The 13,233-nt window shown below is 31.9% G+C and overlaps 1 protein-coding gene across 4 annotated transcripts in view; it reads right to left on the bottom strand.

Annotated features, from left to right (window-relative positions):
* LOC106457153 (vesicular acetylcholine transporter-like) overlaps window positions 1-13,233 on the bottom strand; it is a 316,981-nt gene that overhangs the window by 287,078 nt on the left and 16,670 nt on the right. For 2 of the 4 annotated variants that reach the window (XM_022382970.1, XM_022382968.1), the window contains exon 1: window positions 2,890-3,057. The exons of the other annotated variants lie outside the window; for them this stretch is intronic. The gene's annotated coding sequence lies outside the window, so the exon portion shown is untranslated. Of the gene's footprint in view, window positions 1-2,889; window positions 3,058-13,233 lie in introns of those variants that run through there. 4 annotated transcript variants of the gene reach the window in all.

Below are 13,233 nucleotides of genomic sequence, written 5' to 3' on the forward strand. Positions count from 1 at the left end.
GACAAAATCTGACAATTCGAGAGAACCTTGAGTTCTAGGCATGTTGTAGCACAAGATAGTTAGTGTGCGGACCATTTTCATTTATATAGTGCTCTTTGAACACAAATTAGTTAGCATAAATCAGTTAAATGGCGAAAAATTAGGTGTCTATTTACTTGTGACCACTCAGTGTAGATAGAAAAGCAACAATGTTAAGTTCTTTATTTAAGTTCTGTAATACATATTCATGTATAAAATACATTTTAATACCAGTAGTAAACGAGCTTATAACACCACATTTGTGAAGTTTTATATAAACAGCCAAGAAACACAGATTTGAAATTTTATATAACTAGTAAAGTAACAAAAATGTGAATACCTGTTATAACTAGCCAAGTGACACAGATATGAAAATCGTATAGAACTAGGCAAGTAAACAGATATGAAGATCTTATTTAACCAGCCAAGTAACACAGAATTTAGGTTTTATGTAACTAGCCATGTAACACCAACGTTAAATCTTATATCACTATCCATGTAACATAACCTTGACGTTTATATAGAACGAGTCAAGTAACTCAAGCGTAACTTTTTATTCATCTAGAGAAGCAGCATAAAAGTTTTATATAACTAAGCAGATAATATAAACATCAAGTTTTATATAACTAGCCAAGTAACACAAGCGTGAGGATCTTATATAACTATCCACGTAACATAAACCTGACGCTTATATATAACTAGCCAAGTAACAAAGATGTGACGATATTATATAACTATCCAAGTAACACAGATTTCAAGTTTTATATAACTAGCCAAGTAACAGGTTTTAGGTTTTATATAATTAGCCATGTAACACCAACATGAAGTTTTATAGAGCTATATAAGTAACACAAACCTGATGTTTATATAGGACTAGCCATAAACCAACAAAGTGACGATTTTATATAACTAGCTAAGTAATACAAATTTAAAGTTTATATAAAAGTGGCACGTAATATAAATGTGAAGTTCTTATGCAACTGATTAATTAACAAAAGTGGGAAGCGTTTATACATCCATGTAACATAAATATGAAGTTTGAATATAATGGGTCAAGCAAAACAAACCTGAAGTTTTATAACTAGTCTGTAGGCTAAATATGAAACTTTATATAACTATTCAAAAATAAAAATGCAAAGTTTTGATATAATTAACTAAGCAATATAACTGTTCACTTTATATATACCAACACAAAGTTCCTATACTTCAAGATTTTATACTTCAATACAACTGTTCACTTTATATATACCAACACAAAGTTCCTATACTTCAAGATTTTATACTTCAATACAACTGTTCACTTTATATATACCAACACAAAGTTCCTATACTTCAAGATTTTATACTTCAATACAACTGTTCACTTTATATATACCAACACAAAGTTCCTATACTTCAAGATTTTATACTTCAATACAACTGTTCACTTTATATATACCAACACAAAGTTCCTATACTTCAAGATTTTATCTAATGAATATCATAAAATACACTCTATGCCATAAAAGAAACAATACTTCGTCTTATACACCAAAGTGCTAACTTTCAAATGGATTTACTTGGTATTAATACAAACCTGAACGAACACTGTTTCATGTGTCTGATGCAATGAAGTTCACTTGTTTTACAGGACAGTACGCTGGCTGGAGAAGCTGTTAGGCGGAGTATTGGGCAAAAGCAATATTTAAAACAATAAACGTTTTTTTTAGTTTGACAATAAAAGGTTATTCCTTCCTATTTGAAATGCACAGTCAAGGATCAAGCTGTCCCTTATCAGTCATTATCAGTTAGTTTGATTATCAAAATAACATATACTTATTAACTTACACCCGCTAGTATGAGAACAAATATAAATTTTGTGGTAGTTGCTTCAATTGCTATATTTTGTTTTGCTCAAATTTGTTTCACGTATTCTATAATTTTGTCGAAAATCGTGCTTCGTCAACATTCTATGTTTTATTTAGTTTAAGTGCTACGATAACAAATAAATACTACATAGGTGTTACAACTTTAAACACATTGAGAAAGTGATGTTGAAAAGGTTGCTAAGAAGCGTCATTAATGGCAAAGTGTACATAATAAGAATGGCGTGGTGCTCTTATATGCATAGGCAGGGCGTGGCGAAAAGGTTAGCGTTTTCGTGCTGTAAATCTGAGGGTTCTAATTCCGCAGCCCGTTATCGGAGAAATGCGTTCTACACTTTCAGGTCATAGGTGTGCTATAAGAGTGAGAGCAAATCCCACTATTCGGTCACACAGTAATAGCCTTGGTGGTGGGTGCTGTTGACTAGCTACTTTTATTTGTAGCCTTTTCTGTAGCTTTGCGCGAAAATTCGGACACAATAAAGCCTAGTTAGGTAATACTCATCAACCTGTATTATGCCCTTTTATGAACTCTATATAATGATATTCTTGTTAAGAAAATGTGCAATGGGGAAGTGATAAAGAAACGTTTCCTCTAGATTATTCCAAAATATTCCAATTATCTTTAATTAAACCATTTTAAAGCTAATATCCTTATGTTGTAACAATTTTCGTTTGTAGTAACACTAACTGGGTGTTAATGACGGATTATTCTTTGTTATTTCAAAGATTAATAACTGCGACAAGATAAATATTTCCTGTATCATTCATAAATCATATTATAATAATATAACAAAATGGGTCCTATATACAAAAAAATAATAATTTAATAGTCATCAATGTTGATAGAATTGCTTAAATGATCCAATGTTTTGTCTCAATAAATTTAATATTGGCATGTTATAATGAGCTGCACAGTTTTTTCTTACTTAGTGATTTGAAGGTTTGGTAGTGTTATACGAGTATAGGTCGATAATAAGAGCTATAGATATAGAAGTACATAGCTTACCGTACGGTATCTACTTAGCTGTCTACAGAATATCACGGTCATTTAGATGAAGTTTCAAACTAACAAGAGAAAAAAGCAAACTCCCTTGTCAGATCTTCGTTAGTTCATCTGACATACACACGAGGTCGATAACAGCGTAAGTGAAGCAATATCAAATAATGTTGTGACTAAAAGTTTTGTGATCAAGAACAGCGTATGATACATTGGATGATACTTCAAGCAACAAATAGGGTAAGAACATTAAATGGTTGACTCAACAACATGTTAAAAGTAGAGATTAGAAATTGAAGGTCGCTATGCACCAGTTGATACCAATGAATCGAAACACTGTGATTAGATAGACAAACGTAAAAGTGGCTCTCATTACGAAAATTGCATGATTATGAAATAACGTTTATTGTTTGTTATCAGCAATTAGATAAATGTGTCCAAACGAATCTTATTTAGGCATGTACAAGAATTTAGTGTTTTAAGCATATATCTGAGTGATCTACTGTTACTTGTTTGAAACCAAATATACAAAATATAACTGAACATTTTGTTTTTTTTTTCTTCAAAATATTGAAGTAAAGAAAAAAGACATAACATTGGAGATACATTGAAAGTTTTATCGCCATATACATGCAAACTTAGTGTTGAAAGTTATTATCCAGATCATATTAACACAACAAAATCTAAAAAGTTTAAACCAGTGTCCTTTTTTATTGTCTCTTCTCTACATTTATTAGTGAAGAAAGAAATTACTTGTCTTGTTTCTCTCACCTACGCAATGACTTTTGGTAAACCAAGTCCAAAATACTTATTATTTTGTCAATAAATAACAAAGAAACGAAACAGGCACTGTTCGTATAACTGTAGTGAAAATTTGATAAAATATTATAAAATTTGATTATACACGGCACAGAATTGCAATTACAAAAATAAAAAAGGAGTTTCAGAAATTTCATATTTTTACAGGAATTTTTATAGTTACTATTAATTTTTATAAGCAGCGACTTTTAATAATTCAAACCAAAAGTTCTGGTTTTTCAGAATACAAGTAACTTATAGCTGTCTGTCATGTTATAAACATTTAAAAAAATATAGTTTATAAACATAAGTTTAAAAAATATAGTCCCCCAGTGGGACAGCGGTAAGTCTTCGGATTTACAACGCTACAATCAGTGGTTTAATTCCCGCCTGTGGACACAGCAGATGTGGCTTTGTTATAAAAAAAAAACTCTCACACAAACAATTCTCATCAGTTTTAGGCTAATAATAATGAAGGATTGCCAAATACTTTCATTGTCCCCCAGTAGCATAGCGGTATGTCTGCGGACTTACAACGCTAGAAACCGGGTTTCGATACCTGTGGTGGGCAGAGCACAGATATTCCATTGTGTAGTTTTGTGCTTAACTTCAAACAAAACAAAAAAATTAGTTTATAAACATAAGCTAACCAGTAGATTTATAAAAAGTTCTGTTAGAAAGGATTCTAAGCCTTTGAAACATAGATCCTAATACTGTATTAGATACCAAATCTTAACTTGTATGAACAGTATCACAAGTAGTACGAACTGAAGTTTATGAACAAATGTTAGGGAATCGGGTACAATACATTTCATTACTTTTTTCTAAAATGTATACGTTTGGGTATTGTTATGAGATCCATAAGCTAGAAACTGTCTGACATGACGGTATATCTTACTGAGATATAAAAATTTTAGAAATCAACTTTTGTTTATAGTTAAAAAAGAAAAATTAACTTAGTAAAATTACTTTCTAGTCAAACTGATGAAATCCTACTAGTTATCTTAGTTACAAAACTGTAAAAAAAGCCGTATTTTGTTCATACTAGAAATTTGGGAAACATCAAAAAACGTGTTTTAAAATGTGTTAAATGTTAATATGCAATAAGTTGGAATAATAAAATTGTGGAAAATGTTTGAAAGTATTTTGAAATGTTCGTATACATTTTCAAGCTTCGTAAACTACCAGAATAGTATGTCATAGAACTTAACTCTGAATTATTTAACATCAAAACATTTTTGCATATGGAAATAAGCCTTCCTTGAGGTAATATAGGCATCAGTCGGACGATTTATATTTATGTAAAGAGAAAAGTAAGTAGTTTTATTATTATCAGTAAGCCTTCTTACATAAAATATATTCAAAAGGCTTAACTATTCATTTTACTACAAATAAAAGTATTATTATTTTTCCGTTTCAGTGATTTTCAAGCAACTGTTTGTAAAAATGTTTCCAGAAGCTTCTAAGATTGGATACATGCTCTGCACTCCAGGTAACATTGTTTACATGAGCTAATCATCTGTTATGATACTATTTTCATCCTTCCAACTCGGTTTTAATTTTACGTAAGTAGGTTGTATTTCAACGTTAATCTGTTCTAAAATTTCTTAGTTTGAGATTTCCAAACTCAATCCATAGACGCACACAGTAGCACAGTTTACTCACTGTCTCAATTTTATCAAAATTAAGCTTCTCTGCTATTTAATTCAGGTTTGTAGGAAATGTTTCCAAAGTCCTCAGAGACCGTCAATCCTGAGATCAAAAAATAATTGTAATTTGTTCAATGGTAAATGCGTCGTGTATTCAAAGAAGTATATTCAATAGAGAGTAAGAGTTGGCGACCCTTTAGCCATAATCAATTTATTTAAACAGATGTGGCGATATACTAATTGATATTTTATTTTTTCTAAATAAATTACTACTTTTTAATGATTTGAAGAAGTAAGACTTAAGCTTATTGTTTTGTTACTATGTTAAACTTACAGCAAAACTGGAGTTTGCATTTTCCACTTTATGTATGTATGTCAGCTAACAATCTAAAAAATAACCTACATGGTAGACCCAATGCTTCTTTTTATCAATTAGCTATTCAAGTATCATCTTCTCAGAAGTTGATCGTGGTTTATAATCCTGTGCTTTTCTGCGCGTTCCTTCCTTTGTTGTGTTCAGAGGTGTCGTGCTATTGCACGTGGGATGCCGCTGTAGAAATAGGTGATTGGCGTTGTCAGTCTCCTAAAACGTTCACTCTTGTGAGCCTCTGTCTACACTTCATTCCATTCCGGCAGTTTACTCGGTCAGGGTGTATGAACGCTGCTCAATGTACGGGATTTCCTGTACTTTTCATATTAATGTTTTCTTCGATGGCACAATCCCAAAGTCCAGAGCTGTTCCTAAATAGCGATATTCACATAATATTTTTTCTTTCGGTGTGAAATTCTCCAAAACAATCATAACTTAAGCTTATTTTTCAAATGGTGAATACCATAAACTTGAATTTGAGTGGAGCAAAGCAGAAACCCATTTGTACAGCTAGATTAGATTTCTTTGATGAGAAGAGCATATAATACTGAAGTTAGCCCTATTTCGCCAAATATAAACATCAGCAGTAAAATCACCCTGTCTTAAGAAGTATTCCAAACAATGTTAAATTAAGTGGAGCTTAAACGACTTGGGTGTATTTAGTTTAACAAATAATGTTATTCAAACAGCGTAAAATAAATCCTTGGAGAGCAATATAATATAATATCATTTTGTGAGAAAGGCCGCGTTCTGTTTAATGTAAAAAGTGGTTTCAAGGTCTAAGAAAATGACTAGAACAAGATCTTATTAGCATCAGCAATAGAGACATATTCCTGAGGCTTACAAACATATAATTTATGAAATTCATTCAGACAAGAAAAAAGACAACTCAGGTCATGCACTGTAGTATTATTAGGGGTAGATGCCAATTCTCGAAGTGTTTAGAGACCTTGGACACAACCACTCTCAACCTCTTCAACAAAACTCTAAATGTCCATAGTAATACTAATAGGGGCAACATCTTAGCAGCAAACAAATAACTTTTCTTTTTAGTTTCAAGAATGTTATTAATAATTGCAAAGTATGAATAGTTTTTAGCTGAATAAGAATATGATTGGTGATTTAGCAATCATCAAATAATTTACCTGTTACACCTACTATTATATAGCTGAACATTTGAGTATATTAATAAATTATAATCGATCTTGGATTTATAGAACTACATGGTTTCATGTTATACTATAAGTTTCGGTTCTGTGATCAGAACATATACAGTGGGGAAAATTTTTATTGTATCCACCCTCTTCTTAGGAATCATCATCTGTTTTGAAGCTCTAATGCATATTGGTGCAAACGTGCTTCATGGACGATGCAGTACTGTCTAATTATTACATAGGCAGATTTATACGCTGTCTTGGTATTGCATAAGTGGTTTTTTGGCTATAAATAGATATTCTTACTGGGAGTCCATTTAGAAACCTATCTCCTATAATGTGCGTGTGATGTTATCATGGCCCACAGATCTAAAAAGAGCATAGCGGGAAACTTTAGGGGTCACTGTTACTGGATACACTGTCTAGTCTCGCCTGTGTTCAGCCGGTCTTGAACAAGATGGTCAAGAAAGAAACCCCTGTTCACCAACAAGATGAGGCTCGACTAAGCCAAAGAGAAAAGTGATATTTTCAGGCGAAACAAAGTTAAACCTGCATGGGTGTGATGGGAAGCACATTGTAAGACGTCGATGTGGAGAATAGTTTCATCCAGCATGCTTGAATGCAACTATGAAGTATCCACAGAATCAGATGATATAGGGATGTATCTTTGGACAGGGTGTGGGACGCCTGCATTTTATGAAAAGCACTGTCAATACCGACAAATACATCGATATTATCGAGTCCCGGTTAAAGTCAACAATTCGGGGTCACTTTTGTGGAGTTAACCAGTTCACATTCCAGGATGGCTCTGCACCATGCCACAGGTCTCAGTCCTAACATAAAATGCTGGAAGTGAAAAAGAAGAAACTGAAAAGCCCCTTAGGACTGCAAGAAGCCCTCATCCACGTTTGACATCATGAATTCACCACCCCTTCCTACATTCAGTCATTCGTGCGCTCTATGCCACGCCGATATCAAACAGTTATCAAGGCCAGAGGGAGCACAACCAAATAATAAAAGAAGAAAAAAGACTCTGTGACCACTTTTTGTAGCGTTATCTTTAAATCTAGGTTTCTTATTCAGAGAAAATTTTCGTATTTGCCAAGTATTTGTTGATCATCTGCTATAATACGTTTGTTACGGCTGTTGTTTTGTTTTAATAAAGATGCATATATGTGTTTGGATGACTGAATTATTAGTCTACTTACACCACACAATGTCCATAACCGTTTTACACTAGTTTTGATACTTCCACAACGCACAATCTCGTAACAAATTACAGGAACAAGAGAAGTGCGAAAACATTGGGTGATGTAATAATTTTTTCCACCACTGTATATATATATATTCATTTATTTGTAGACATTTCATCATTGAGAGAAACAAGTTGCAGCAAAAACTCATATTCTGTGGTTACATTATATTTTTTTTTACACTCGCTTACCAATTCACCCTTGCGGTTAACTACTTTTCTGATATTATATTTGATAATGAAACAATTTGGCTTCTATTTCTTCCACCACTAAACATTTCTGTGGTACTCGATGATAAGTTAAACTACTTGATTAAGTGAATAATCCATAAACATTAAGTATATTTTGCAGCTTGTCAATATATTTTGAAGAATTCATTATTCCAATATTTTCACCTTTAGTATCATGAATCGAGTAAGTTCAACTAATAAACATGGGTTGATAACCTCTTATACAGATAATTATTAATTCATCTGGAATCCAATGATGTTTTCTTTGTTAAACAATTTGTCGTTATTGATGAAACAACAGTATTGAATTTTTCATTGATAATTATAACTAATAAATAAATATTCATTACGTGAAGTAAACTCCCTATATTTAGTATTTTATTCCATTTAGAAAATATACATTTTTCTGAGATATAAATTTGCGTGAATAACAAAGTCGTACCATGTCCAACTAAAAACTGAGGTTTCGAGCAATGTAAGCCCAGTTAGGTTGATGATAAAAACTGTCATCCAGTGGAGTTTTGACGTGACGTAAGTATGAAAAACTAGAGAGCAACGGTGTTGGTATATTTAAAAACCACACCAAACTGTCATGTGTCACACCTGAAACTATCCCAAACTTCGTTGGGTATAGCAATCTGTTTTATCGGCCTGTCTGAGCTGTTAAGATATTGCAGTTCCCAGCAGGTCAAGACATTCGCTTGTTACGTCTTAACTTACATCCTTTCTCATGAGGTCGAGAAACCCACTTGAAGTAAAGATTTATATCTTTTCTAATTAAAATCCACCCTATAGAAAAATAAAGTTTCTATAGCTTAATAGCCTCAAATTATTACATTTTTCTGTTTACTTTCAAAATAATGATATGTTCTGAATCACCTGAACATTTGTAAGCTTTATGAACATAATAATACTACCGACAAAATTCTACTTACACAATTTTAAATATAAAACGAATACAACATTTACCGAAACTTTTATAGAATTTATAAAATCATTATATGATAATGTATGACCATATAATTCCAATAGTTTTTCACAGTCACTTTAATGGCGATATATCTGGTAGAAATTATAAACCTCGTGTATAAGATCGGTATCATCTGCTACATGTGGTATACAGTGTGTGTAAATGTAAGACAGGAGTCTCTAGCGTAGGTAACTGATAGTTCAGTTAGATAGCGTCAAATGTATTCTCTATAAATTAATATTTATGATTAAATCCAGTGTATAAGATTTAAAATGTAATAAGTTAACACAGTATATTCGAATAAAGTTAATAAAACGTTTTTTACTTGCACAATAATTTATTTGTAAAGTTTAAAAAATATAAATTAAAAGAAACTTGAAAAACTCTATATGTTTCGGTGGAAATAATTCCACCATCTTCAGGAGAATAAATCACGAAGTACACATGAAGTTTCTTATAAACCTAATGTACGTGTATAATTAGCATGTTTTTAGAATGGCGCAATTTACAACATGTATATCTAGTATATAAAATCACTTAAGTTTGATACTGAAATCAATTTAGGTAGTTATATAAACTCAACATGGATAAAGTCTATATAACGTCAGCATCTTGTACATAACACCACTTAAAGGTAGTACTAACATCACTTCAGTTCGTTATATAGAATCAACATGGATAAAGTAAAAACATGCTAATTATACACATACATTAGGTTTATGAGAAACTTCATGTGTACCTCGTGATTTATTCTTCTGAACTTAAGTTCAGAAGATGGTGGAATCATTTCTACCGAAACATGTAGAGTTTTTCAAGTTTCTTTTAACTTATATTTTTTAAACTTTACAAATAAATTATTGTGCAAGTAAAAAAATCGATGTCTTGTTTAATTAACTTTATTTAATTTGTTTGCATAAAAACTGTCTATCTTACGTGTTGACAATATATTTGTTTATAATAACCAGATCCAGATGTAAAAGTATTTTGAATATAACAGTTCAACTCATCTTGTGCGTTTGACTATTCACTCTCTGGTATATGTTCCGGCTCAATTTTGACATGCTAGACCAACTTATTTAACGTTTAATATTACTGACTCTTATGTCAGTTCAGTTTATGCAAGATATCAAACAAGAGTAAAAAGTATTGGTAAAAGTATTCAGTTCATCAGTAAAATATTTAGTACGCGTACGACCATTTGATTTTTCTTTTTGACGCCTTTTCACAATTCTATATATTTCAGCATTTTCGCGCAAAAATACACAAAGACCATTCCTCAAATAGCCGTGCCTAATTTTAAACTAATAGTCTAGAAAAAAGACAGCTAGTTAAAAACATGCGTCATTAATTTTTTGATTGCTTTTGATGACGATAAAGTAGAATTTGACCGGCACCCTTAAAACATGTCGAGTTCTTGTGGCAACGGGCAGCAAGCTACGAACCTTTGATTCATAGTCCGAGCGCACTAATCACTAGGCCACGCTCGACCCCTTTTCTGACGCATTAAATCTAATGCAATCATTTGGACAAGGATAGCGTATAGTATAAAATATTTTTTTTCTAAACTGTAACATTTCTAGAAAAGTTTGCTATATCAAAATATGCGGTGAAAAGGTTAGCCGTATAAACATTCTTGACTGCTATATATATAATTTATATGCATATATAAATTGTACATAGACGATTATCTATTTATCTCAAAATATATACAGTTGGTACAATGTATAAAACCATTTAAATCTGATAATAATATCAAATCAGGTACTTCTACAGAATCAACATATATGATTGGAATAATGTCAGTATCTAGTATCGAAGACCATTTAAACTTGGTACTTAGATCAACTCAGGTAGCTATATAGAATCAACATATATATGGCTTGAATAACGTCAACATCTAGTATATCAAATCACTTCAGCTTGATACTGAAATCAATTTAGGTAGTTATATAGACTCAACATGGATAAAGTCTATATAACGTCAACATCTTGTACATAACACCACTTAAAGGTAGTACTAACATCATTTCAGTTCGTTATATAGACTCAACATGGATAAAGTCTATATAACGTCAGTAGCTTGTACATAATACCACTTAAAGGTAGTACTAACATCATTTCAGTTCGTTATATAGACTCAACATGGATAAAGTCTATATAACGTCAGTAGCTTGTACATAATACCACTTAAAGGTAGTATTAACATCACTTCAGTTCGTTATATAAAATCAACATAGACATAGTCGGAATAACGTAAGTGGATAGTGCATAAAACCATTTAAACTTGGCACTTAAGATCAGTCCATATAATTATATAGAATTAACATAGATATTAAAAGTACTACTAACATCATTTCAGTTTGTTATGTAGACTCAACAAAGATAAAGTCTATATAATGTCAGTGGCTTGTACATAACACCACTTAAAGGTAGTGCTAACATCATTTCAATTTGTTATATAGACTCAAAATGGATAAAGTCTATATAACGTCAGTAGCTTGTACATAACACCACTTAAAGGTAGTATTAACATCATTTCAGTTTGTCCTTTATATGGATTCAGGTACTTTTATACAATCAACACAGACACAGTCGGCTTAACTTTAGTGTCTTGTACATAAAACTACTTAAGCCTGATACTAATATCAATTCAGGTAGTTAGATATATATAATTAATATACATAAAATCGATATAACATCAGTGTCTAGTATATTTAAGACTTCTTAAGCTTGCTACTAAGATCATTTCAGGTATTCATATAGAATCAACATAGATACAATCGGTATAACGTCAGTGTCTAATGCATCAAGTAACTTAAGCCTGAAAATATTAAAGTATATGGTTGGAATGGCGTACATAAACCATATAAGTCGGATACTTAATATTAATTCAGTTAGGTATATAGAATCACCATAGGTATAGTTGATAAAGCATCAGTGCCTAATACATAAGATACTTAGAACGATTGAAGCACGTATATAAATTCAACATAGATACATTCGGTATAATGTCAGTGTCTAATACATACGACCACTTAAGCCTGATACCAAGATCAATTCAGATACCTCTACAGTATCAACACAGACATAGTCGTTATAAAGTCAGTTTGTAGCACAAAAGCCCACGTAAGCCTGGTACAAAAAATCATTTCGTGTAGTTATGTAGAATGAACTTAGATTTTATCTGTATAACGGCAATGTATTTTACTTAAGGGTGGTACTAAGATACTTACATAGAATCAACTTAGTTATAGTCGGTATAATGTCTTGCACCTAAGATAACTTTCGATGGTTTTAAGGAATCAACATAGATACAGTCGGCAGAACGTCAGTGTCTAGTATATAAAACCAGTTTCCTAATAAATAAGTTCCTAGTAAACCTGATAATCAGAGCAGTTCTGGTAGTTATATAGAATCAGCAATGATACAGTTGGTAAGCGTCGGTGTCTAGTATATAAAATCAGTTTCCTAATAAATAAGTTCCTAGTAAACCTGATAATTAGAGCAGTTCTGGTAGTTATATAGAATCAGCAATGATACAGTTGGTAAGCGTCGGTGTCTAGTACATAAGATCATTTCAGCCTGATACTAAAACAGTTCAGGCACTTCTATTGAAACAACATCGATACAAACAGTATAAGGTCAGTGTCTTGAGCACAAAATCACTTAAGCCTTATGCTAAGATCAATCTAAGTAGTTAAATTGAATCAACTTATATATAATTGGTACAATGTCAGTTCGTACTACACGAAATAATTTAAATTAGGCACCTTTGATCAGTTCAGGTATGTATATAGAATTAACACTGATATAGTGGATATAATATCAGTGTCTAATACGTAAAAGGATGTGAGCATTCAGGTGTGACATTTAAATCAGGCGCGTTTTTTTCCCCACGTGCAACTTGCTCCCTTCTTCAAGTCCAATAT

The sequence above is a fragment of the Limulus polyphemus genome, unplaced genomic scaffold (genome assembly GCF_000517525.1).
Source record: "Limulus polyphemus unplaced genomic scaffold, Limulus_polyphemus-2.1.2 Scaffold297, whole genome shotgun sequence".
In the NCBI taxonomy this organism is placed as follows: Eukaryota; Metazoa; Arthropoda; class Merostomata; order Xiphosura; family Limulidae; genus Limulus; species Limulus polyphemus.